The 22,421-nt window shown below is 38.9% G+C and overlaps 1 protein-coding gene across 5 annotated transcripts in view; it reads right to left on the minus strand.

Moving 5' to 3' along the window:
• Astn2 (astrotactin 2) overlaps positions 1 to 22,421 on the minus strand; it is a 997,088-nt gene that overhangs the window by 679,554 nt on the left and 295,113 nt on the right. The window lies entirely within an intron of this gene.

Below are 22,421 nucleotides of genomic sequence, written 5' to 3' on the forward strand. Positions count from 1 at the left end.
TGAATTCACATGTGTAGGCACTATTACATACCTTTAGTCTCGTCCCATGGCTATGCTATCTAGTTGTGCACCCCCTGTTACAGTAGTCTGGGAGGACTTGTGTCATGTGGTCATCTCAAGGTACAACACTGAAATATGTATATACACCAGATGACCACAAAAGAGAAACTATGGGTTTGCTAAACATGGTAGAAGGCCAGAGATAACTCTTATGAATATTTGGGGGTTCACTCCATCAGTAAAGTGTGAAGAATTCAGTAAGCCCTGGCATGCCACAGATTCAAAATCAAGAAGCAATTTGCTGCCTCTTCCTTGTACTTTAGAAGGAAGCATGATATCTGGTACACCTTTTCTGAATCTGAAGGTAGCAAAGTACACATTTGGGACTACTTCTGTGGTACCTTTTCCATGGAACATGAGATTCTGCCATCTCTGAGTGGATCTCGAAGGTAAGGACTCTACATTAATAGGATTGTGATATAAATAACTCCCACAAATACCATTTGACCCAGTGAAGCCTGCAGTGCATTATTGGTGTTCATAGGTACTGTGTCTATTTCATGGTAAGCGTCCATTAGGAGGTTCATTCCTGGTGTTCATAGACACTGTGTCTAGTTCATGATAAGTGTCCATTAGGAGGCACGCAATGAAACCCTCCTCCAGGCTTTTGGAGAGTGATGAATTTCATTTAGGGTGGTAAGGAGGGGAAAGTTCCCAAGACACTGCTAATTTTCAACCAACTATAGTCATACTATAACACATTACAGATAACTCAAAGAAACTGAGTGATTTCAACTTATGATCAGATCATGAGTCTCCTTATAAAATGGAAATAGCATATGCAGGGTTAGGTGCAAACAAGGAGATAGCACACAAGTAAGCTGTATAGATTGGCCCAGAGCTGATGTCATAGGTCATGCTGTACTGTTGTCTTTTACTCAATATGTTCCTATGACCATCTGGTATGAGAGCTGAAAAAGATCAGATATATCATATGTTAGAGCACTGATGATGGATACAAAGATACAAACTAGAAATGGGCACTTCTGTATCAGGGACAGAACTCTGAAAGGTTGGTGAGTAGGATATATATAGATAAATGATGTGATTGACTTGTCATGTTCTTGACAGAAAGATAGGAAGAATTTTGCCTTAATTTCCCCTTAATCAAGGCCTTTAAGTGGGGCATGGGGTGATATAATCAAAGACACTGTTTGAAATTCTCAAAGAATGAATGAAAACATGAGAAAATGAAAGAACTCAATAAAGTAGGCCTAGTTGTGTTTTAGTTGGGTGGTAGCTTTACAGAGCGGGAAGCAGAGAATTCTCTGGAAATTGCCCCTATATTTTATCATACATATGTCACAACTCAGTAAACAACCTAAATAATGTTTAAGTTCCCTGAGCCTACCTTTTCATAAAGCTTATAAACCTGAACCTCTCTCGTGCTGACTTTGATCATCCGTAAGAGAAAACAACACACACAACAAAAACCAGAGACCAGACAATTAACACAAGGATCCAAAAGAAAAAGAAACTGTTGACCTGTAGGGCCTCTGAAGTTCCGATATTCCAAAAAAAAAGAAAATCAAAGACGGGGCTATTTATGGACTACAATATCTCTTCCCACCTTATGATCACAATAACATGAAAACCTAGGAATGCTCAGAGATGCTGATAGCCTTCACCATGGAGTAGCAGTCTGAGGACCACTCTTCTGCCAGGTTCTCAGGAAAGGCTAATACGGTGGCCATAGCAACAAGAATTCAGTGATGGTACCCGACATTACCACCCTCTGCTCCAGCATGAGCTTTCCTGAGAGAGGTTGTATGTGTTGCATTCTTCCTTTACAATCCAACTAACTAAGGTTTGAATACAAGGTTTCTCACTGTCTTAGCTTCTTTCCCTGTTGCTAAGGTAAAATACGCTGTTTAAAGCAACCTAAAAAAGAAAGGGTTTATCCTATATTACAGTTCAAGGTACAGTCCATCCTGGTGGGGAAGACAAGGCATTAGGATCTTGAAGCAGCTTATTTATTCCTTCCACGATTCAAACTCAGCTAATGTTCCTAAGTGTCCATCTTATTTTGTTCATTTTAAACTGTCCAGGATCCCCTACTAAGAAAATAGTTCCCCCCATAGTCAAGATGGGAACACCCATATTAATTACAACCAACAAAATAATCCCCCACACGTATGTGAGTCTTGATTTTTGTTTTACTGAAAATGAACACTAATCATTACAGCCACTGACTATCATCTGGTTTTTGAGAGCCTTATTGTTTTCACTTGTAAAATGGATATACTAAGGTAATAACATTGTATTAACTACTTTTCTATTGCTATGACAAAATACCATGACCAATGCATCTTATAAAGGAAAACATTTAATCTGGGACTCACGGTGGCAGAGGGCTAGAGTTCATGACTGTCATGGTAGGAAGCAGTGCAACAGTCATGGAGGCATGCTGCTCAAGCAGTAGCTGAGAACTTAACATCTTGATTCACAAGCACGAGGTGGAGAGAGCTAAGTTGGAACGGTTGGGCCTTTTGAAAATTCAAAGCCCGTCCACAGTAATGCACCTCCTCCAACAAGGACACACCCACCAGTTTCTCTCAAATGGTTCTACCAAGTAAAGATCGAGTAGCCAAATATATGTACCTATGGGAAATATTTTCATTCAAACAAAACAAATATCTATCTCACATGAATAGTACGAGATTTTAGCCAAATAAGACATTGATTAAAGCAGCATTGAGCATGATCCAGAGCAAAGCTTTGCTATTTTATATGTATAATTTGTACATATAAGTACTGTATTTCTGTTTGTTTTAACCCTTATTCTTCAATTAAAAAATCATTTTCTGGGATAAAGTAATGCAAAATCTGAATAGCAACAGAGAGTCTGTAGTTTGAAACTCTAAGCCAAATCTGCTCCAAACTGATTCCAAGCCTTTACTCTCAAATTTCCTCACTGAAATGTGTACTCTGAGCTCACTAATGAAAGGTTTCACATCTTCCTTATCCACAATGCAAATAGAAGGAGCCATATTGCCACATGTCCCCACACTGGGTAGGACAACAATACATATCCAACCAATATTTGTGGAACTAGACTAAATTTGTAGTCATTGAAGACACAGATTTCTGGGTCCACTTAGGCCTATGGTTAATATTTGATCTTGGACCAGACATTCCTCTTCTCCAGATCAATTCAGTATTTACACAAAAGGCAGTTCTCGGGACTTTCCCAGCTTTAGGCCACAGCTATGACAGAAAGGACAGAGATCAGCACAGAATCTGTATGATCTGCCACTAACCCCATGGTTAAAAAGCAGTTGTTTTACTTTTACATGTTGATTTTTTTCATCTGTATTATAGGATCATTTATGCCCGCCCTCTTCTTATTCTATGGGCCCTAGCTTAACTGATGTTTCATTATAGGCTTCTTCGGCTTCAAGGTCAAGTCTATTCAGGATTGTTTTGCATCATAGGACAGACATGTTTCCTTCCATCCAGAAGAGGCCACATTTTCCTAGAGGCCTCTGGAATCTTGATAGATGAAATCTTCCATAACAGCTCACAGCAATAACGATCATTAATATTGCATGCAGTCATTAAAGTAAGTAGCATCACATGATATTCATCTCAGATATTTTTTAAAGCTAAGATTATACTGATGCTTTAGCAAGACAAATGAAAACCAAAAGGAACTGCTACTTAAGGCCTCACATAATCTTCCCTGCATGTAAGGTAGTGAAGATAATATGGGCTTGTCTTGGATTTTCAGCTCCAGGGATTTTCTGATTTCCAGCCATGCAACTGTGGGCAAGAACTCAAGCACCAGACTCTCCAGTTTCTCTACTCGCCTCAGAGCGTTACGGCAAGGATCACTACAAACAATGGCTGTGGAAATGTGTTGTCAATGGTTAAGCTCTCTACAAACACAAGGCACAGCTATTACTGTAAAAAAAGCAAATGAGACATTAATATTTTACAAGCATGGATTGGCTGATATTTTTTAAGTATTCACATCTACTAGGGTTTTATAAATACACTGTCGTTCTTCTTATGAATTGCCTAATCATCTCTGTTCTAGTCCAATATTCTCCAACGTTTCTCCTAAATATCTCACACTAAAGGAATAATTTATTACCAAACTCTGAAAAGTATTTAGGGAGAAGGATAGAAAAATGTACATGTGCATATTATATATAAAAAACAAGTGCAACATGAAAGCAGTGTGCTTCATTTATAGGTCCTGATACTGAACAAATGGACATTTTATTTACAGATTCCTTGGAACTGCTCATGTTAACATCTCTGTGATATGAAATCAGATTTAAGAACCTCAACCCTATGTGTAGCCCCAGTTAGTTCATATTTGGCATTAACATAAAGAAGGAACAAATTAATCATGATTAGATACATGTTTTTCTTTTTTTCTTCCTCATCTTAAAAAAAAAAAACTTTTACAAAGCCTTTTGGACTCTCTGTTGGCTAAAAAGGAAATCCTTTGCCATTAACTGCTCCTGCAGAGAAAGCCTGCTCGCTTCAAGATCATGATGTGGATAAGCGTTAATTAAATCTAACTGTGTGGGAATAATTACGTACACATATCCATCAGGGCACTTGTCACTATCCAGTAACAAAGTTGGCTACAAACTCCATCAGCAGAACTGTCAGGCGGCTGTTAAAAGGATATAAATGTGCCCCAAAAGGATCATTTCAGTTAGGGGGGTAAAAATTAGATTGTAAAGGATTAATGAGGCAAGTGGTTTGTGTTTTCAATTGGATGTAAAATGCAAACCAAAGAACTTGTAATATCATCATTTAACCTTAATGTTTAGCTGCATTTGGATTTTAACACGTGGTTGGGACAATTAGCCCCCGCAGATCAGACCAACATTTTCCATCATGGAATGAGATTAAAAGCTACTTTTTTCCAAGTTAAATTGCACAAAAGTTTATGGCAAAATCCTAAAATCTAATTTACACAGATGGTATATTTTTAATAATAATTAGGCAAGAAAATGAATAAAAATCCCAACAGAGTAATTGGGTTTTAGAAAAGGGTCTTTTTTTTTTTTTGGTTGCTGCATTCATATTTTCTGAATTTCACTCCAAGCTATGAGGCCTGTGTATGTGCAGACACACCACAGAGATGATAAAACACAGATCTTGGACGGGGCATTGAGAGTAGACAGTGAAAACTATAGGAGGAAAGGCAGTAGAATGGGACAGAGGTGAATGGCGTTCATCTCCAGATCCTGCTCATGACCCACTGTGTGAGCTTGAGAAGCCTGCTTCAAGTCTCTGATCAGCTACAATAATATATGAAAACACCCATAATGTAATGTAAACAAAATCAGTGACCCATAACTGTTTTCTCCTCAGCTACATGCTCTCAAGGAATAAACAAAGAAATAAAACCACCCCCACAGTGCTGGCCTCAAAATGGCATGTCCCAACAGTTTCATCTTTGCTGGAGAAATGTGAGACAGAGACGGCTTTCCACCACAGGGGAGGAGCAGGAAGGAAGCCCAGCTGGTGTCTTTGCAGATTTGATTGACAACTGCAATAGTCAATGACAAGGTAATATAGCCTCTGATATTCTAATAACAAAATATAATCACGGTACTTAAATGCTGGAGCTAATGACTTCTTCCCTGTTCCTCACTCCACATCCTGACCCTCACAGGAGTGGGAATCCATAGGTCCCATGGTGGTTGTCCCATCAGACATAAGCTTGGAGAAGATGAGTTATGAGTTTACAGGTGGAATCAGCTACAGCAGTCACAGAGGCTCCTGCTATGGCTGATGCAATTGCTCAGACTTTAGCTTATACGGTTGTGCTAAGAACAGAGAATTGTGCATCACACAAATGAACTCAGAGTCTGCGATGACCGTCACCACTCTGAGATATTGTAATCACTATCAAATGATAGCAATATCAAATGATCCTTTATCTTCAGGATCATAAGGAATTATTTTATTTCATTTCTTCCTTCTTTCTTAGTGGGTACATAAAACAAAATTATACATATACTGATGGGAAACTATGTAATGTTTTGGTAATTTCATATTGTGTTATTCTGTTTGTCTTATTATATTTATATACATAAAATTTATATACAATTATCAATATCCTTAAAATTTTTTTAAATCCTTTTTTCTGGATTTTTGAAATGTGCATTAATGATTTACAAATTACAAGAGATTATGTCTTGCAAGTATTCAGCTTTCAGCAAGTATTCACAACTAGATCATGTACAGGAAATCTGGGTGTATTAGCTACTCATCCAGTCATTGTAATAAAACACCCTGACAAAAGAAAACTAAGGGAAAAGTGTTTTTTTTTTAGCATAACTCCAGTACAGAAACGGCAAGGTGACAGGAGATAAACCCAGCTAGTCACACTGCAACCACAAGTGAACCCAAGAGCGGTGAACACACGTGATCAGTGTACTTTCCCCTTTTCATTGAATTCATGAATCAAGTCCAGAGAATAGACTCCCCCACAGTGAGCAGGTATTTCCTACCTTAACTAACCCAATAAACATAAACCCCCTCAGTCATGCTCAGATGCCAAACTCCCAGATTACTCTAGATTTCATGAAATTGACAAGAGAAACCATCATAATGGGGAAGGGTTCTTCTATATACAATATAGAAAGGTATCTTCAGAAAATAATGGCTCCCATGGCTTGTAGAATAAACATGGATTGAAACGACACATAACCACTTTGTACTCAGAGTGATTTTTCCCATGAAGACTTGTTAACTCCAATATCCTTACAAAACCAAACACATAACTCAAACATAAAATGAATACAGCAAATACAGATGATTTTCCCTCAACTCGACCTCTGAATTGGAATGAATTTCTTTAAAAAAATTTTTTTAAAAGATTTAGTCATAAAAGTCATCATTCAAAAGAAAATAGAATTAAAGGAAATTAAAACAAAGCCAGAAAATAGAGATCATATGATAGAGAGCAGGCCATCAGGAAATTTAACATTAATTTAAAAAATTCATTGACATCACATTTTTCAGGGAGGAATTTTATGTAAGTTCATTTGATCATCTTTTCACTAATATTTGTTGTTACTATTATTATGTATATTATTTAATGGAATGATTGCTGCATAATACTCTCCAACTTTGACTGTATGTTAACTTTTTAAACATTCCTCTCATTTTGCACACTTGAAACTGCTATTCTGGTAGTTACACGCAAACTTTCCTTCCACAGTTTATCACAGTTGCTGCTGTGATAAATTCACAATTCACTTTATTCCTAAAAGACCAGTTTTTGTTTCTAGTCATTGAAAGGTACATTCTGTCATTCATATGCATTTCTCTAAATGTCTTCTTTGATTAATAATATATGATATGACCCTGATAGCCTCTTCTTTGCTGGCTAGTTTTATGTCAACTTCACATAACTAGAGTCATCCGAGAGAAATGAGCCTCAGTTGACAAACTTCTTCCAGGAATTGAGCACCCTTCAATCTCTTCTGCCCCACACTTCCCCCAGCCCCACTCCCCCATCCACTCCTCAGAAAGGTAAGGCTCCACTGGGGAGTCAACAAAATTTGGCACATCACTTCAAGGCAGGACCAACGCCTTCCCCATATATCTAGGCTGAGCAAGGTATTGTTCCAAAGAGAATGTGCTCCGAGATGCCAGTTCAAGCACTAGGGATAAATCCTGGCCCCATTGCCAGTCCCTCCACAGACTGCCCAAGCCTCAAAACTGAACCTCACATTCAGTGGGCCTAGTTGGGTTCTATGCATGTTCCACCCCCTCCCATCAGTCCAGAGTCAGTGAGCTCTCACTAGCTCAGGTCAGCTGTTTCTGTGGGTAGCACTATCATAGTCTTGACCCTTTGTCATATTATCACTCCTCCCCACCTTGGACTGATCTCTGGAAGCTCAACCCAGTGCTTCAGATAGAAAACTGATCTCCAAAATATATAAAGAACTCAAGAAACTAAATATCAAATGACCGAATAATCCCATAAAATGGGGTACAGATCTAAACAGAGAATTCTCAACAGAAGAATTGCAAGTGACCAAAAAACACTTAAGGAACTGCTCTATATTCTTAGCCACCCGGTAAATGCAAATCAAAATGACTCAGGTACCATCTTACACCTGTCAGAATAGCTTTGATCACCAATGATAGCCTATACTGGAGAGGATGCAGAGTAAAGAAAACACTCCTCCACTGCTGGTGGGAGTGCAAATTTGTACAACCACTTTGGAAATCAGGGTGGCAGTTTCTCAGAAAATTGGGAAAAAAATCTACCCCAAGATCCAGCAATACCACTCTTGGGCATATACCCAAAGGATGCAGACTCGTACCACAAGGACATTTGCTCTACTACGTTCATAGCAGAATTATTTATAATAACCAGAACCTGGGAACAACCTAGGTGTTGTTTTCTTTACGTTACAGTTTTTCTACTTGTATGCATGTTTATGTGTGTATATGGAATAGGAAAGGGCAATTTCATTCTAATGAGCTTTTGAAGGTTTATAATGTGTTTTCCTGCCTTTTATTTTGTACAGGAATGGGAAATTTTGTTCAATCAGCAGAACACAGTTTGATTTTTTTTGGCAGACTTGAACATGGATATCTTATAAGCCAGTTCCTCTCAGAATACTTGCTCTTCTCTGACACCGTATAAGTTTGGCTTTGACTGTCTTTATTTAAGCCAGCATTCTAGTCTTCCATATTTTCCATGCAATGGCTAATTACACTGAACATGCTGTATGCTAGGGTTTCTTTAGAATGCAACTCTGAACTTTGTATTTTTCATATAATTTATTCATAAAGGCTAAGATCAGGTTTCTTATAATAACGATCTGATTTTGAGAACCAGTTTTCTGTATTAGGTTCTTATTACTGTAACCAAATAAATCAGAAGCAATTTAATGGAATAAATATTCATTTCGTCAGTTCATCACAGCAGAGAATGCATGGTGGAAGGGCGTGGGCTGCTTGCTCACATTTGTGTAAATCAGGATATAGCAAGAGAGAATGAAGCTAGTGACAATGACAGGCTTTAAAATAACTCTCATGGCTTGACCCCACTCCCAGTCCTCAGATATCACTTTCCCCAGCTAGACCTGGTTTTCTGAAAGTCCCACAATTTCACAAATAGTGCCATCGTTGGGGGGGGGGGTCCAAATCTTCAAACCCTTGAGCCCACAGAGACAGTTCATAGTCATTCCACTGCAATGTTACACAAATGTTACATATAGAGTACTTATTCATATACACTGAAAATGAAGAGATTTTCAAAACTAGTGATGCCTAATGTATAAGTATAGTAAGTCCCTGACTGAACAGCCACGCATTCTCAGTAACAGCTCCTTGTGTTTGCTCCGAGCGCCTATTTGGAGAACAGCTTGAAAACGGCTAATGTCTCAGGCACTCCACAACATTGCTTTGATATGTTTAACCGTGTCTACTTTAAATATAGGAGAATGCAAAACTCCGCTCTGTAATGGTCTCACCAACTTACCCATCTGATTACAGCTGAATTTGAAACAAGCAATAGTTCTTAATACCTACCCATGTGATCTATCAAAATTCTCTAACAGCCAACACTAATGCAGGCCAGGTAGCTTACATGTTTTTACATGTTCAAAGCTATGAAAAGAGGCCGTTTAAATTGTAGGTTTAAATAAGGACTGAATCCCACTCTTAGATCTGCTCATTTCTAACAGAGATAAGAATCTTTTGTAATTTCTACACTTAAAAGCAAGCTGGCTAAGAAAACTTAGAGATGGACTTAATGGGACCCTATAGCATGTGAATGAGGTTGATGAACAGTTACTGAGCTCAACAGATCCATTCAGTTCTTTGTCCTGCCCCACCCAGACCTGAAATGTCCAGCTTAGCCAAGCACAGATGCTTGACTCCAAGTTAATAAATGGCTTCTGTTTAAAGATATTGCATTTCAGAGTACTCTACTATGTGAACAAACAATGTGACATAAAATCATCCTGTCCTACTCAAGGGAGTGTCGCAGAGTCCTGCCGTTAGCCCTCACCAAGGCCTGGTCTAAAGTCTCTTGCTAACCCCCCTTGTAGTTGCCTTTCAATAAGCAGACCACGTGGAACTGACTGAGAGCTCCTTGACACATTCCAGATGGACAAGGGAAATCACCTGGAGGTGACATACAAGTCAGGAAAGTAAACTTCTTTGAAAGGCACACCAGAAAAGATTTATGGAGGTTGCTCTGTTCTTGACTTCAGATTAACTCTCTCATGCCTGATTCAGACACAACTGGTTATAACCTGAATGGTAGTAGTATTGTCACTGGCTGTACAGTTAGGGCAACATCTATGGCCAGGGACCACGTGGAAAGGTTTCCTGATCAAAGATGCATAGCATTCCCTTTCTTTGAAATTTCCAAGGTTCTGACTCCAGGATGCAGCTAATTCACAGCATCAGTTGAAGGAGAATGATGGGCAAACTACACCCACTACACTCAAGGCAGGGTTAATGTTCAAACAACAGGTTTATTTCGAATCTTAAGTCTGGTCAATAACAGCACTTCCCAGTCACATTTACAATCAAAAGGAATTTGAGTTGGAAGAGATTGGTGCAAATTATCTAGCCTATCACCTTTGCTTTCTAAATTAACAGTAACAGAGATTTATTGGTGCTTATATGTTCAGTGTGATCTGCTGGATACTTCTATGTATTTTTAATACTCCCAGCCTTCCTATAAAAACAAACATATGATTATAGGATTTGCACAGTAGATAATGGAGATGTAAGTCATTTTCAAAGTTACTCAAGACAGTGACAAAGCTGGGACAAAGGCCATATCTCTCTAGAAGGATAACTCTAGAATCCTAGAGTATTAGGACATGGGAACTCTACAACATGGAGAATAGGAGCTCTTATCTGTAATTATGTAGTCACACTGATTAATCACCCGATAATTTATCAAACATTAGTTGAGCATCTGCTGTTTGTCAGGAAGCAGGCGAGTCAGTAGAAACTTAAGCACTGCCTGGAAATCGCTGCTGCATGTGAGCAGATTCATTAAGGCAGAAGAAGATATGAAGTGGCTATAAATTATTCTAATAGTGGAGGATACATGACAAATAGCTCAAGAATATCAGGAAAGCGGATATAAAAAGTTGGAGGAAGAGTTCATGACATTCATTAGGGGGAAAAAAGTAAAAGAACTTCATGAAAAAATTTAAAAAGTGGCTTTAGCTCCCCATCCAGTTTGATACAAAAGCCTTGTCTCATGGCAATGGAAGAGGGGTAGAAAACAGAGCTGCAGAAATGGCACAAAGGTAACAAAAAGAAAAGATTATTTCAGCATTTAGGGACCGTAGGTATATCCAGTCCTCCTAAATAACCTGTTATCATCTAGTAATTTAAATCTAACTTCATTTAGATGATTCAGGGACCAAAGCACCTTTGTCAGAAGGGGATTTTGCTCTTAAAACCTTTTCAAATTTTGTCCTATCAGTTTCATACATTCTCTTTCCAAACTTTGGCAGACACACAGGTGAGTACTTGGCAGGAAGGGAAGACTGCCACAGTGTCTAAAAGATCAGTATATCTATGTCAGTGACCAAAGAAACAAAGATCGATCCTGGGCCTGCTTGTCCAATATGTATAAATAGAACAACAACCCATTAAGACAACTAATTTAAAGTCATTAATGCTTCTGGTTATTTTATCCCAACTAAGTGAATAATTTATAGCCGTTTACTAATAAAAAGGAACAATATATGTATCTTAACACAAACCTGCATCATAGGGACAATTCCCCAAGACAAAAGACACCATACTAGAAGTTACCTTCCAGGAAACGTGAAGGAACCACTGTTTGCCTGTCCTCTACACCGTAAGACTGGTAACCTTCAGGGAGTGACCTTTAGGACATGATTCTGGTGGAGTATCAGGTACCTCATTTCTCTCACGTGGTTTTGGTCCAGAGCTCCTTCCAAATATTCACCCAGTGCCCGGAATAGCTCTACTCCCATGTGCATTTGCAGATTCTGTTTATTTTTTCGATCAGAAATGTCATCCTTGCCTAATCCCTAGTTAATATCAAGACACTTTTTGAGGATGTCTTCCTTTGTGAAGCCTTCTTTAATCCATCTTTCATGTTAGCAAGCATTTCACATCAACCTTCCATACCTCTATGTATTCACTGTGGCTGGAGATGTCTGATTCTGTGATTCCTTTAATCAATAATTTTGGCTGATGAGTAGAGATGCAAGTGACACACACATCTTGTATGTATGGCATCCTGAAGAGGTTAAATAAATACCTTAAATATGCACAATGCAGGGTAATATCATAACTTCTGAACTATCTAGAGTCATGAAAAGCCTGACTGGGGAAGCCCTGGCTCTGCGTTGTCTCAGAAAAGGACATGTCTCTCCTTATAGTAGACTGTAGCTCCTAACACTCTCGCAGCAGCACCGATGACACAGAAAATCTTGCCAATGCAAGAGAAACTACATATACTTCTTTGTAGTTACTAGACGAAGCTGACATAATTTCACAGCTCAAAGATCATAGCCAGTGTAAGAGCATAGTAAAGCTAAGAGCAGAACTCAAGTCATCTTGTAATTTAAATCCATGCTATGAATTCACAGCCTCACAGTTTATTGGTTGGGTAATCTCTGACAAGTCACTTAAAGAGTGTAAACTTTGGATTCCTGCTTTGTTAAATGGGGCTAACACATAGGCCTTTTGGAAGCTTTTAAATGAGATAATATATGATGATACTCTGTCTAGAATGTATTAAATTTCCTATAGATTCTTTGTAATCTTTGTTTTCTATGAGTCTTCTAACTCCTTTATTTTTTCATCCAATCATCTAGCTATCCATCTGTCTTTCTATCCATCTATCTTCACAGGCTGTGAAATACCATCCTAGGCAAATTGTTTGCTACACAAATAGGTTACAGAGAGCATAAAGGACTGTGCTTTCCTTCACATAACCATAGAAGTTGAAGACAGATGTTAATCTCTCTTTCAAACAGGCAATGAGAAGAAAGCCAATGATAAAGAAGACTGTGTGACTCTGAGGGGTTAGAGACAGCAGTGGCTCCTTCAGGAAGGACACGAGATGAGGATGTGCTTCCCAAATAAGACTCCAAAGTTAAAGTTAGCATGTCAAGAAGTCTTTCCAGCAGGTATGGATTAGTACTAATATAATGTTGGGTCAAGAGAGAGGAGGACAGTGTTGGCTATGGAGAACAGGAGCCTAGGGATAAGAGTGAGAGCTAGAGTGGAGTCTTGGCTCTAAAGAAACCCGTGTAGCATGTCAATGCTAGACTTTAAAACTGCATGCCCTTCACCCTCTAGGTTCTTGGCTCTAAAGAAACCCGTGTAGCATGTCAATGCTAGACTTTAAGACTGCATGCCCTTCACCCTCTAGGTTCTTGGCTCTAAGGAAACCTGTGTAGCATGCCAATGCTAGACTTTAAGACTGCATGCCCTTCACCCTCTAGGTTCTTGGCTCTAAAGAAACCTGTGTGGCATGCCAATGCTAGACTTTAAGACTGCATGCCTTCACCCTCTAGGTTCTTGATTTTGAGCCTAGGTAAATACATTCCTGTGGGCCAATAATACTGAGTACAAGAGTAGAATAAAATAATATCAGCAGCAACACAAACAGTATGACAAGATTATAAGCACCTATTCAATCTCATAATTCACCCTGTGCTATTGTGCTAAGTGTTTTGCCTATTTGATCCTACAAAAATACTTTGAAAAGATATTGTTGCCATCCCTGAACAGTTTTCGTTGGGATAGAGTATTGGCTGATGATTTGAAAAAAAATGTTAAATTAGCTAGCTAATAATAAATAGTATAACAAACCCAAATCAACTGTGACACAGAAAGACGTGTGTGTGGTTTGTGTGTGTGTGTGTGGTTTGTGTTTGTGTGTGTGTGTGTGTGGTGTGTGTGTGTGTGTGGTTTGTGTTTGTGTGTGCATACAAATGTGATGCCAGCCATAGCGCACATACGGTTGTTAGAGGACAGCTCACAGGTTCCAGTGGCAGAACACAGGTTGTCAGGCTCACTGGCAAATGACTTTAAGGCTGACTCATTTGTCACTGGAATGTTTTTAAAAGATGGAATCAGAAATTTGGACCTGATGATCTATGTCATTTGGGCACAAGGGCTGACCTTTTGGTAGCTGTTCATGCTCATCTGCCTCAAGAAGAATTCATACAAAGATCTAAATAAGCCCTTGTCATAGGTGAGAGAGTATAAAGAAAATGTTCTACCTAGGGAGTGATGTGGCCAGATTTAGTGTGCTCTCAAAAGATCATGGTAACTCTCATGGTAGAAGATGGATTAGTCTGTGGCACAGTTAGATTAAAAGGGTGCTGCAGGAATTCTAGTTAGGTGTAAGAAGGTGACAAATAAAATATAGCTTATGGTCCAGAGGTAAGGAGTGTATCTGTGAACCTCCAGAGTCCTAGGATGTGGGGCTGTAATGGCAGCAGATATCCTGACCATTCTCTCTAAGGGTCAACAGTGTGTCCCGTGGGGCTATGCATCCTTCAGTCTCATTTCCCATTTACATGTGAGACTGTGAGGCTAGAATTATTAACACAAGTTCACAGAAGGAGGAAAGAGACTACAAACAGTTTTTACATACTTGATGAAGACCAACCTGTTAGATGATTGCAGGATTAATTTTCAAATGCAAAGTCCTGATTGAAAAACCATTGCCTAACGTGCAGAAGCCTCAAGAAGCTCTTCCTCACATTTGTTGAAGCCTTCCTCTGCTTTATTTGAATGTAATTCCTCATTTCCACAGCCTCTGGGACACTGCAGAGTGGCTACTTAGCAGCTGCCTCATAAAACCATGTCACAAACATGAAGGCAGCAATTAAACCCTCCAGTAGCCTTCCTTGTCTGATGAGGTATGCTAGAGCTTAGCAACTACCAGGCCTCTTAGGAGGAAATCTGAGCTATAGAAACACATTGGAGCTGCTTTTAGCCATGTGTTCAATTCCGTGACACTGGTTCTCAGCTACCCATTCCATCTGCTGGGAACTACTGGGCACCACACATTGGGCGTGGAACCTAATGAAGCAGAGAGGGGCCAGGTGCTCTCATTCTGGGCCTTCTGGCCCACAGCCACATTAGTGTCATGAGGAGGATGACACAGTGAAAGACTGGAGAGCCAGACCATCATATGTAAGCTTTCTGACGACTTGGGAGGGGTAATGGGGCATTTCTAAGTTGTGTTTCTGAGGCTGCTTCTCTTGGACGAGATGTTAATAAATGTTCCAGGGTAAAAATAGAGTCTGCAGGCAAGATGGTGTTACAGACAGTGAATTCAACAAAGCAGCCCTGCTTTTCATACTGCAGGCTTCCCAGAGCCTTAACAGAATTAAAAGCAATACAGGAACCTTCATGAAGGGGGTGTGTACAGAGTTTTGACTGGGAAACACTACTCTCCAAGAAAGTGTGTGTGTGTGTGTGTGTGATGAATGTGTATGTGACTTTAGGTATGTGAAGGTAAATGTGCACATTTATGTGGATAGAAGTTAAGAGGGCAACAACTAGTGTCTTTCTCTATCAGTTTCCACCTTATTTTAGAAGACAAAATCTTTCCCTGAAACTGGAATTCATTGATCCAGAAAAAGTGAATGTCAATAAATCTCAGGGACACTTCTGCCTCTGCCTTTCCCATACTGGGGTAACAGGTATGCATTACAACACCCAGATTTTTACATGGATATGGGGACGTCTGAGCTAAGGTCTTTATGATTGCAAGCAAGTACTTTGCTCACTGAATCATCTCCCTGTCTTGTAGAAAACAGGTGTGGGCATGAGTTATGCTTCTTCCTCCTCTCTAGCAGCATCCCGAGCCAGTGGTGGCAACAGAAACACCGTCACACTGCTTGTGGACTACTTAAGTAATGCTTTAATTGCATTAGTTTGATTACTACTTGTCAGTAAGTCTGTATGTGGTAGGGAGACATTGTCAGGTGATCAGTACCAGGCAGCTTTTGTTCATCAAGGACATTTATCATACCATCAATTCCAAAGACATAAAACTATAAGTGACTTCAGATGTTCATATAGTCGACAAGCATTTGCTAAATACTTTGTATGTTTTAGATTTATAAATATGAAGCATCTGTTTGGGATAGAAAGGCAGGAAACAAGAAAAGAGAAACAATCTTGTGCTATATTCCTTATATATGCATGGTGATATAACAGTTAGTTGTCAATTCAAAAGGAGAAAAAATTCTGACTGATCAACATGGGAGAAAGTGCTGATATCTGAGCTGAGAGATGAAAGGCGAGAAGAAACCAGGTAAAACAATAACTGTTGGTAATGGATGATGCAGAAAGAACAATGGTGTAGGAGGTTCTTCTACCTATGTATTGCTTTCATTGGTTGAATAAAGAAACTGCCTTGGCCCTTTGATAGGGCAGAACTTAGATAGGCAGAGTAGACCAAACTGAATGCTGGGAAGAAGGGCAGTGTGTCAGATGCCATGAATCTCCTGCCTGAGACAGATATAGATTAGAATCTTGCTGGTGAGCCACAATCACGTGGTGATACACAGATTTAATAGAAATGGGTTAATCAAGACATGAGAGTGAGCCAATAAGAGGCTAGAGCTAATGGGCCAGGCAATATTTAAATGAATACAGTTTCTATGTGATAATTTTGGGGCTAAATCTAGCAGGGTGGCCCAGACCAAAAGCAGGCCCTCTCCACACTATAGAACAACATACCAGGAGCATCAAGCTCTGAAGAAAGAATGTGCTAGAAACATGACAGAAGCAGCTAGTTTGGCTGGAATAAAAAAAATCAGAGTGGACATTTTTGGAAAAGACAGTAGAAATCAGATCATCATCATACAGGGTCTGCACATCAGAGTTTAGAGTTCATATTTTATTGCAAGGAGAATGAGAAGCTACCCAAGGTCATTAAGAAGTCTTGACTGGTCTAAGATTTTGAAAGATGTGATCTAGCTCTTCTGTCTAGGAAGATTGAATAACAAGCAGAGTATAGTTGCAAAGAGAAAGTAAGAAGTGACAGCAGTCCTGATGTGACAAAGAAAGGCAGACTGTTTGTTACATGCATTGAGGAGCTATGCAGCATGATTAATAAAAACACAGAGACAGATATTGGGGTTCAAGCTGAAGATCAGAAAAGCGAAGCAATCAGCCATTGGTGCCTACCTCTACTTCAGACCAAAATGGGTGATCCTGCCTCTACAAATTCTCAGACTGAGACTGAGTGTGAGATTGTCTCCTCACATCTTATATTCCTCTCTCCTGTTGGGAACAATATATGCACAACCACCACCTAGCCTCTATGGCTAACTAACCGATCTCCAAAATATATAAGGAACTCAAGAAATTATACATTAAAATTCTAAATAACCCAATTAAAATGGTGTACTGAACTAAACAGATTTCTCAACAGAAGAATTTCAAATGGTCAAAAGATACTTAAGGACATGTTCAACTTCCTTAGCTATCAGGAAAGTGTAAATCAAACAACTTTGAGATACCATCTTATACCTGTCAGAATGGCTAAAATTAAAAACACAAACGATAGCTTATACAGGAGAGGATGTGGAGTGCCAGGAACACTTATCCATTGCTGGTGGGAATGCAAACTTGTGCAACCATTTTGGAAATCAGTGTGGCAGTTTCTCAGAAAAATGGAAGTCAACCTACCTCAGGATCCAGAAATATCACTCTTGAGAATACCCAAAAGATGCTCAATCATACTACAACAGCATTGTTCATCTATGTTTATAGCAGCATTATTTGTAATAGCCAGAACCTGGAAAAAATCTAGATAACCCTCAATGGAAAAATGAATAAAGAAAGTGTGGCATATCTACACATTAGAGTACTACCCTGTGGTAAAGAAAAAAATGACATCTTGAATTTTGCATGCAAATAGATGGAATTAGAAAACACTTTACTGAGTGAGATAACCCAGACCCAAAAAGATGAATATGGTATGTACTCACTCATTAGTGGATTATAGCCATAAACAAAGGACATTGAGCCTATAGTTCATGATTCTAGAGAAATTACGTAATAAGGTGAACCCAAAGAAAAACATATATAGACCCACCTGGAAATTTGAAGCAGAGAAGATTGCATGACAAAATTTGGGAGCATGGAGGTGGAGGGTAGAAGGAAGGGGAGAAGGGGAAGAAGAAGGGAGAATGGGAGAGTTAGGGAGAGTTTGAGGGAATGGGGTAGTTGAGACGGAAGAAGGATGTGAGCAAGGAAAGAGATACTTTGATTGAGGGAGTAATTTGGGGATTAGCAAAAAACCTGGCTCTAGAAAAAAATCTCAGGAATCCGCAAGGATGACCCCAGCTAAGACCCTAAACAATAGAGGAGAGGGTGCCTGAACTGGTCTTGCCCTGTAGTCAGACTGATGATGATTACCTTAAATATCACCATAGAACCTTCATCCAACAATAGATGGAAAGACCCACATCAGAGCACTGGACTGAGCTCTCAAGGTCCAGTTGAAGAGCAGAAGGAGGGAGAGTATGAGCAAGGAAGTCAAGACCATGAGAGGTTCATCCACTTAGACAATGTACCTGAGCTAATGGGAGCTCACCATCTCCAACTGGACTGGGAATGAACAAGCATGGGATCAAATGTCGTTGTCAGTTGGGGAAGACTTAGGGACCCATGACAATGGCACTGGGATTTGTCTCTACTGCATGTACTGGTTATTTGGGATCCTATTCTCTTTGGATGTATACCTTGATCAACCTGGATGTAGCGGGGAGGGCTTTGGACTTCCCACAGGGCAGGGTGCCTCTCTTAAGATTGGGGTGGGGGTGGGGGGAAGAAGTGTGGAGGAAGTGGGAGGAGGGGAGAAAGTCGGAATTTGGATTGGTATTTTTTAAAGTAATAAAATAAAATAAATATAATAAATATGTACACACCCACCACCCAGCCTCTGTGGCTAGCTAGTGTATCTGCTGGTATTAAAGGTGTATGCTACCATAGCCTGGTTTATATGGCTGCTTTGCATTCTGATTTTCAGGCAAGCGTTATTTATTAAAACACAAATACTATATTACTTTCTTTCCCATTTTTTCTAAATTATAAAAGAAGGCTAAAACTAATATAAGAAAAAGTGTATATAATAAGTATAGTTACTTTATGCAATACATACAGGAAATAAATACATCAATAATATCTAGTCCATATGCATTTGACAAATTCAGAGAAAGTACTCCATATCTATTCTATCTTGATGAGTCCAAAAGGTTGTATTTAATTGACTTTTTATTCTAATTTGCATTATCAAATTATCTTTTAAAGTCTCTCAACCTTTTATGCTTTATACCTCTTTAGTAAATTTTTTTTCTGGTGGCATCCAGTTTGGCCTCTTTAGGAGGTTAATGTTCAGGTTTTAGGGACAGGAAATTTATCTTAGGTAAAAGAGCATGAGAGGGTCAAATGTATACTGCCAGAAAGACAGAGAGAAAAATTAAAGCCATATGTTGCTAACATAGCAATGAATTTGTGGGGATGTGATTTGTTACATCATTGGAATACTCAGATTAACATTCCCCCAATCGTAGAAACAAACCATATGTTAAGATATTTTTCTGGGGAAAATAATAGGTTTTATAAAAGAAAAACCTTCATCAACCATTAAGGTTGTACAAGAATAGGGCACAATAGCTTCTGATCTTCCAAAGGCACCAACAGCTCTTCCTTTAAAATGGTTAACAGAAAAACCTGTATGAATAGCACAATGGCCTTTAACAACAGAGAAACTTCAGGCTTTGGAACAGCTGGTACAGGAGCAACTAAATGCTCAGCATATTGACAAATCAACCAGCCCTAAGAATTCTTCTGCATTTGTTGTTAAAAATAAATCTAGGAAATGGAGAATAGTAACAGATCTAAGAGCTGTTCATAAGGTGATTCAGGAAATAGACTCTCCACAATCTGGAATTACTTTGCCTTGTCTATTTCCCAAATCATAGTCTCTTATACTTATTGATTCAAAAAATTGTTTCTTCACTATACCTTTACAGTTAAAAGACAGAGAATAAATTGCCTTCACAATTCTTATCCTGCTAAGAGATATCAATAGAAGGTTCTCTCACAGGTAATGTTAATAACTCCACTCTGTGCCAATATTTTGTATGACATCTGTTAAAAATGATATGTAAGCAATTTCCTTCTAGTTTACCATTATATGGATGACATTTTGCTATCTGATTCAAACGTAGATATTTTAGAAAAATGTTTGAAGAAGTAAAATTTGCCTTGTTGGGGATTAGAAATTTATTGATTAGAAAGCTGAGATTCCTTCCAACTAACGATCATTTAGTATCCATTACGAGTCTAAATTCCGTGCTGTGTGTTCATTAACAATCCTACTTTGAAATTCTCCTCTAATAGGAAACAGAGAAATTACAAAGGGAAGGTCAAATTTTTAGAATAAAATAAAATAAAATTCTATGTGCCATTTTTAAATGCTGATGTAATATGAAAAACTGTTCAATAGTCTTATAGAAGTCTTCTTATAAAAATTGTGAACCATCAAATGGATAGTCTTGAAGGGTTAGGTGACATAAAGATGTTTAAGATAAATGAAGGAATTAGTCCTCAAGAAGAGAGAAGTGATTTATTTGAGGTCAAATAGGCTAAAGGGTATGAAAACAAAGAAGACAGAGCAGCACTTTCGGTAAACTTGAAAGAATAAAGATACACAGGTAAAGCTGGGAAAGATTTTTATAAGTCACCTGAATTTGCAACCAAGGGAAACATGCAGGACAACATAGACTTCAATGCATGCTGCCTGAGCATTCTCCCCACGTTACTACACTGATACAGCATTCTTAGTTTAATGAGTCCCATTCGATGGAACTGGAAAACTGAGACTGAGAGAAAATGGGGACTTTTCCAAAACCATACAAGTTGAAAGTGACTGAGTTAGCATTACTACACCACCATTGGTGATTTCAAGAAAACTGTTATGTACCACATGAGTTTCAAAAATGAACTCTGTAATGCCCTCTGTAATGGTCTCCCATAAACATGCAGATCTTGTCTGCATTTCCACCCTCCTGATTCAAATTTCACAAAATCAGGACCAAGATGTCGTCCAAACAAACTTCATCATGAGTTGTTACTGCCACTATTAACTACATCTTTGTGAAAGTGTGCCATTCAAGTGTTTGGAAAAATACATAGCATTTTACAAGTACAGGACACGGTAAATAAACTACTGTATTTGGAACTCTGATTGGTTGAAATTTCCTGGCTTGGCACTTTCTATGGCAGTGGTTCTCAACCTGTGGGTCATGATCCTTTCATAGGAGTTGAATATCAGATATTGTGCATAGCTACACTATGATTCATAACAGTAGCAAATTTACAGATTTGAAGTAGCAGCAAAGTAATGTTATGGTTGGGGGTCACCTCAACACAAAGAACTGTATTGAAGTATCACAGTATTAGGAAGGCTGGGAAGCACGGCTCTAGGGCATCCTCTGTCACACCACTGTAGGTTTTTCTGTCTTGGTGTGACCATGTGTAAAATGTGAATTATTAGACCTACTAAAAGAGGGTTCTTCTGAATAAGGTGTATATATCATTTATATCACTTAACCTGCTGCCTCAAATAAGTTAAGTGTGAATAAATCGGAAAGATAATTAATGGGAGTCTATTTATTTATGACACACAGAGAGGATGTCAGAAACAGAATTGTTGAGGTCAGAAGAAACAGATTCAGTAGAAGCAGTAAAGATACAAATATTATGTAATTTTGCAAGCCATATACATAAGCTTGAACACACAAGCTTATGATGGAGGAGTGAGGTGGTGCAAAGAAAAGCAATGAACCAAAGACCGCTGGACAGCCTGAAAAAAAAAAAAAAACAGAAGAGCAGGTTCAAAAATCAAACAACAGAAAGTGGGGTCCTCCGTTAGACAAAGTCACACAGGTGGTTAGAGGAAATGATAATATAAGAAGACCGAGGACAAAAGAGGAGGAAGAGGGGGAGACATTTCATGAGAAGGTACTATGAGATAAGTGTACCTTAGGTAAGTCTAATGGAATGAGCCAGCAGACACAGCTGCAAAATGGAAAGAAGAATCTATGATGCCAGTGCATCCTGTATTCTTCAGAGTTCTAAAACGTGATTCGCCCACTATATTCCTGGGGGTCCTTGCTGCTTGCTGACTTCCAGTCAACAGTTCTCATGCCTTCCACAAGAATGCTCTGCTTCTGCTGCACTATTTGTAGAAACACCTTGAGAAGAGTACCTGCTGCTTGCAATTCTGGTAAGAGGAACTGTCCTTATATTCCTTTTCATCTACGAGACCACTTTAAAATTTAGAGTGTTCATTGCTATCCTCAGATGAGGCA

The sequence above is a fragment of the Microtus pennsylvanicus genome, chromosome 13 (genome assembly GCF_037038515.1).
Source record: "Microtus pennsylvanicus isolate mMicPen1 chromosome 13, mMicPen1.hap1, whole genome shotgun sequence".
Lineage (NCBI taxonomy): Eukaryota > Metazoa > Chordata > Mammalia > Rodentia > Cricetidae > Microtus > Microtus pennsylvanicus.